This window comes from Eucalyptus grandis, chromosome 8, assembly GCF_016545825.1.
Source record: "Eucalyptus grandis isolate ANBG69807.140 chromosome 8, ASM1654582v1, whole genome shotgun sequence".
Classification (NCBI taxonomy): Eukaryota; Viridiplantae; Streptophyta; class Magnoliopsida; order Myrtales; family Myrtaceae; genus Eucalyptus; species Eucalyptus grandis.
In genome coordinates, this window is record NC_052619.1 from 62,990,197 (window position 1) to 62,995,951 (window position 5,755).

Consider the following 5,755-nt stretch of genomic DNA (forward strand, 5'->3'; position numbering starts at 1 on the left):
ATCTAAACTATCCTTAAACTAAGATTAACTAACACTAATCGCCATTAGTATTAAATTAACCACCCCATCAACTCAATTAACGCCCTAATCCACGATTACGAAATTAACTCACGGGTTTTTGGCGACGGCATATCGTGGCTCGAACGGAGGCTTGATGGTGGTGGTGGCGGCTCCTCAAGCCCATGGCCACCTAGGGTGGTTCAGCTTGATGGTGGCCTCGGGGTTAACTTGGATGGACGGTGGTGGTGATGGTGAAGCAACAGCGGCAAGGATGGTGGGAGTGGATGGCGGCTTTACGGCGGTGATGGTGGTGCGGCCAAGGTGGTGGTGATGGGGTCAATGTGACGATGGTGGCGGTGGGATGATGAAGACAGCAAAATGAAGTAAAAAAACCAGAAAAAGAGGAAGGGAAGATGGGGTTGGCGTGATGGTGGAGATGAACGTTGGCAGGAGAGAAGGAAGGAAAAGGGGCTGTTCTACTGGTGGGGGAAAAGAAAAGGCGTGGGAAGAGAGAAATAGAGAAGAGAAGGTGGAAATAAAGGAAAAGGGAGGGGCTGTTCTGCTGGTGGGGGAACAGAAAGTGGCGTGGGGGAAAGGAAGAAGAGAGAAGGAGAGAGAAGAAAAATAAAGAAAACAAAAAGGATTCTAAGATATTATCCCGAAACTCATCATCACATTCAATCCCCTTAACCCTAAAGTCTTTTAAGCCTATTATTATCCCCCAAATATCTTATTAATTCTAATTTCTTAAAAATAAACCTTTTTGGGTAGCAAAATTCCAATTTGCTTCTTCATCCAAATTTCTTTTCCCTTTTTTTTTTTGTCTGATAATTCATTTTTTTGAAAAATTTTGGACTCGTTGATAATTTGACGAATGATGAGACAACGTTCAATAATTAAATCGTGAAACCCTCGAAAGTTCGATACCTGAAATCCAATTAAATTTCGTGGTTAAAAATCGATCGAACGCGACTTTAGTACAACCTAATCTATCTGGTAGCTTTTAGGGGTTCTCACGCGTTTGACTTGTGGTCGATAATTTTCAACCCACGTTTGTGCATTTTCGAATTGTAGACAACCCTCAGTTGTCATGTAATTGCAAGGGTTCAATTACGTATCCTGAATATAATATTAATAGAAAATCGGTTTATTGTTGTTCAATACGAATATCGTAATCATGCGGAATCACCCACAAATCGACTACATACTTCCATCGAATCGGCTTATATTCATTCGCTAATTGATTTATAGTAGTGTAGTATTGACTCTTGTCGATCCTTATGATTGAGTGGTCGATTTCTGATCAAATTCTTTAGTCTTTTGCGTTTATAACCCTTTACGGCCTCACTTAATAGATTAGTTAACTCATGAGTGATCAATTCAGAGTAAAATAACCATAAGCGCGTCGATGAAATAACTATTTCATATATTTCAAAATATGGGTCAAATTTCGGGACATCACAAAGGAAGCCCTCGCCGCCGCCACGCCGCCGTCACTAGGAAGGTAGGGCAAGGGCTGACAACCCTCATTGAACGCTAACTGTTTTTTTTTAATTAATATTTCCATTAAAGATCAATTTTTGACAAAACAATGTTGTCTAGGCAACTCTGGTGAGCCACATAAAATAATTTATTTTGAGAATAATGCTATGCTAGATTTCAGACTACTTTTGCTAGAATTAGCACATAAATGTCTCAATTTAAAAAAGAAGAAGTGATACTTAAGTATACCTATTGAAACTTTTGGCACCAAAGTATCTATTTGTGTCAAGTTTTGGCACCTCCAGTATACTTTATCTAGATAAAAGTATTGAAAATATAAAAAGGAAAAATAACAAAAACAATCCTTGTACTATTTCACTATTCAATTTTGGTCATCATATTGTATCTTGCGATAGATAGGGTCCATAATTTGTAAGGACCTACGCCTTCTACTGTGTAATATTGTTCGCTTTGGGCTTTCAGACCTCACGGCTTTAAAACGTGTTACACACATGCTTCTGTTGTGCTGAGAACAAAACCTTGTGGGTGACCCGACTGGGATGGCAGTACGTTCGTGCCAGTGTGGGGCCCAAAGAGGACAAGATGTTGGCTTGGGAGAGGGATGGCAGTGCATCCGCGCCTTTGGCCCTCACAATACGCGTTTTCTTAAGGTAGTATGGGCTGCATTGAGAGGAACAAAACTATGAGGACTCATTGTTAGTGGAAGGCCTAGGTCCTTACAAATGGTATCAGAGCCGACTCCCGACCGCATGTGGGGCCACAGCGAGAGCGCTGTGCTCTTAAGGGGGTGAGAGTGTGACGGCCCAGGCGGTGGTGTGCAGGGAGGAGGGATGGTGGTTCGTCCGTGCCTCAGTCCCCGGACGTGTGTAGGGAGGGGTGCGTCTCCTATCCCACATCGCTTAGGGGGGAGTCCTGGGCTAGTTTATAAGGCGTGGGTTCTCTAATCTATGTAATGTATTTTAAAGCCGTGAGGGCTGAAGTCCCAAAGCGGACAATATTACATAGTTGAAAGCCTGGGTCCTTACAAATTTTGTCAGAGCCAACTCTCGACGGCGTGTGGGGCCACAGCGAGAGTGCTGTGCTCCCAAGGGGGGAGAGTGTGACGGCTCAGGCGGCGGTGTGCGGGGAGGAGGGATGGCGGTGCGTCCGCGCCTCAGTCCCCGGACGTGTGCAGGGGGGCACGTCTCCTGTCCCACATCACTTAGGGGGGAGTCTTGGGCTAGTTTATAAGACTTGGGTTCTCTAATCTGTGTAACACGTTTTAAAGCTGTGAGGGTCGAAGGCTCAAAGCGGACAATATTACGTAATGGAAGGCCCGGATCCTTACAAATTTAAATGATTGGCCAATTATCAACGAAATATGAGAACTCAACGCTAGAGGTATACAAGTGGCATTAATGTGGAATGAAAAAAATAATTATGCAAAAGATATTACGAAATGGTCCCTATATGATTGTTCATGTTTGGTACTCATATTTTATCTTACAATTATAAAGTCCTTACTCAACTTCTGATCCTAATTTAAAATTTTTTATTCCTAATGTAGGTAGAAATTGCTAAGTAAGTGCCAAATCAATATGCTAGTTCACACAATTTGAAAAATTCATCAAAGACAATCCACTTCCAGAGAAACTTGCACCTGTGATTCTAGTCAAGCTATTTTTTTTTTTCGAAAGGAAATATTGTATTCATTAAGTCGGAAACTTACAACCAGACGCTAAGGTGTCCACATAAACGAGGTCAAGAAAAAGATAAGGTGGAGATATGTTCCAATGATGGGCCGACTTATGTAATCGCTAGGCCTTTATGGCCCAGTTGGCTACTGTGTTGGCCTCTCGCCTACAGAATTGCACACTCAGATTAGGGAAAAGAGGAAGCATTGTGGCTGCCTCCGCGAAGAGAGCTCGGAGTTCCCATGGCGGTGATCTCCTTCCCATGACGGTGTCGACGACGTTGCTGCAGTCAGATTCGATCACAATCGGTGCCTGATGGAGATCTTGTCGCAATATATGTTGGAGCGTGAAGGTCAGGGCTTGAATCTCCACTACCAAAGCATATGCAGCTGGAAAGCTTATGGAGTATACATCAGTAAGACGTCCTTGATGGTCTCGACAGATCACAGCCATCGATCCTTTTGTGCTGGTTGGTTGATATGATGTGTCGATATTGCATTTTAAGGTGCCCAAATCAGGTGGTCTCCAAAGTTGTTGTGGGTTCAGAGTTGTTCTTGATTTGCTGAAGTAGGTTGAATCACATATCTGATGAAGATGATTTTGTGTAATTGTAGCTTCCACTGCTTGGGTCGGGTCCAGAGGTTGATTGCGAAAGATGAAGGCATTGCGCTGTCGCCAGATCTGCTAGAGAACGTTGGCTAGAAATTCTAGAGTTGGTGAGTGGTTTGCTATAATCATCTAATCGATGTATCATGTGAGGCTGTAAATCAATCTTGATCTGCGAATGAGTCCATATATTTCTAGTGCTTGAACAAGATAGAAATAGGTGCTCTAAGGTTTCTGGGGTTTGCTGATTACATAACTTGCATAATGGATCTACAATAATATGTCTGTGAAACAAGTTGGCTCTGGAGAGAAGAGTATTTTGACAAGCCGACCAAAGAAAAATGCGGATTTTAGGTGCTGTTTTCATTCCCCAAATTCTTTGCCATAGAATTCTTGGAGTCTCATGAGATGACGATGCTTTGTGATTCTGCGATATTTGTTAATATATGATAACTGCTCTTTACTGAATGTCGGCCATCTTTCGTGGCTGTCCAGATTAATTTGTCTTTAGTATAGCGAGGTCTAACTGGAATGGTTAGAATCTCAACTATGACCTGTTCATCCAGAAAACTGTGGAGCAGAGATGTGTTCCAATTGTTGTGGATAGGATCTATAAGATCGGCCACAAGTTTTGGTTCCTCTATTGTTGCAGGTCCACCAAGAATTCCTTTGGGTAACTACCGATCCTCTCTAATTCTGATGCTGCCTCCATTACCTACTGACCATCTAACATGTGGTAGAATAGTTTCTCTGCCCATAAGAATACTCTGCCATCCCTAAGATGGCCGAGTTCCACGATTAGCAAATTGAAATTCTTTTGAGTGATAGTACAGACCCTTAAAAAGTTGACTCCATAAGGCCTGAGGTTGTTGTAGTAATCACCACCCTTGTTTTCCAAGCATGGCTATGTTGAATTGAATAAGGTCGCGAAATCCTAAACCTCCATTATCTTTGCTTCTTTGAAGGATATCCCATTTCTGCTAATGTATACTTGCTGCTCTATTCTGATCATTCCTCCACCAGAATCTGGCTATACTCTTTTCAATAGCTTTACAAAGAGACAAATGAAGCTTAAAGATCGACATGGCATATGTTGGAAGTGCTTGAATCATTGACTTGATGATAATTTCCTTACCTCCTTTTGAAAGTAGCTTTTATTTCCATCCCTCTAGTTTAGCATGAACTCTTCCTAAAATCCACGAGAACATCTCTTTTTTTGGAATGACCCCAGTCAGATGGTATTCCCAAATATTTACCATACCTTTGTAGCATAGGAATTCTGAGCTCCATCGACATATTTTCCTGCAACCTTACAGGACAGTGCTTGTTGAAAATTAGGCCAAATTTATTGCGATTCAAGGCCTGTCTCGTGGCCATACAATACTGATTTAAAATATTTTCGAGATTCTGACATTCCTTAATATTCCCCTTTAGGAAGAATAATGCATCATCAACGAAGAATAAATGGGACAGTGTGAGACACCATCTATTTAGTCTGATTCCTTTAATGTGTCCTATACTAATTCCTTGAGTGATGAGGCTGGACAATACATTTGCTAATAATATAAAGATGTATGGAGATAAAGGGTCACTTTGTTTGAGGCCTTGGGTCGAGGTGAAAAAAGGAAGCTGTTCGCCATTGAATTTCACACTATAAGTGGTTGTGATAATGCATTGCATTACCCATTGCACTCACCTTGGGATGGAAGCCCATCTTGAGAAGATAATCATTAAGGAAATCCCATTCCACTCTGTCGTATGCTTTCTGCATGTCGGTCTTGAGGATTGCGCCAAATTTTCTAGTCTTCCTTCGAATCTTAAATTGATGTAGCACTTCTTGGACGATTAAAATATTGTCTTGAATCTATCATCTGCTAACAAAAGCCAACTATTCTATAGAAGACAGATTTGGAAGCCAAGGTTTTAGGTGGTTGGCGATTACCTTTGATATCACTTTATATGCAAAGTTGCAG

At 41.8% G+C, this 5,755-nt stretch overlaps 1 long non-coding RNA gene across 1 annotated transcript; it reads left to right on the forward strand.

The window, feature by feature from the left end:
* Positions 1–3,363: 3,363 nt before the first annotated feature.
* LOC120287779 lies at positions 3,364–4,108 on the forward strand. The gene is made up of 2 exons (XR_005546055.1): positions 3,364–3,694; positions 3,791–4,108. It is a non-coding gene; the product is annotated as an uncharacterized LOC120287779 (long non-coding RNA).
* Positions 4,109–5,755: the final 1,647 nt, after the last annotated feature.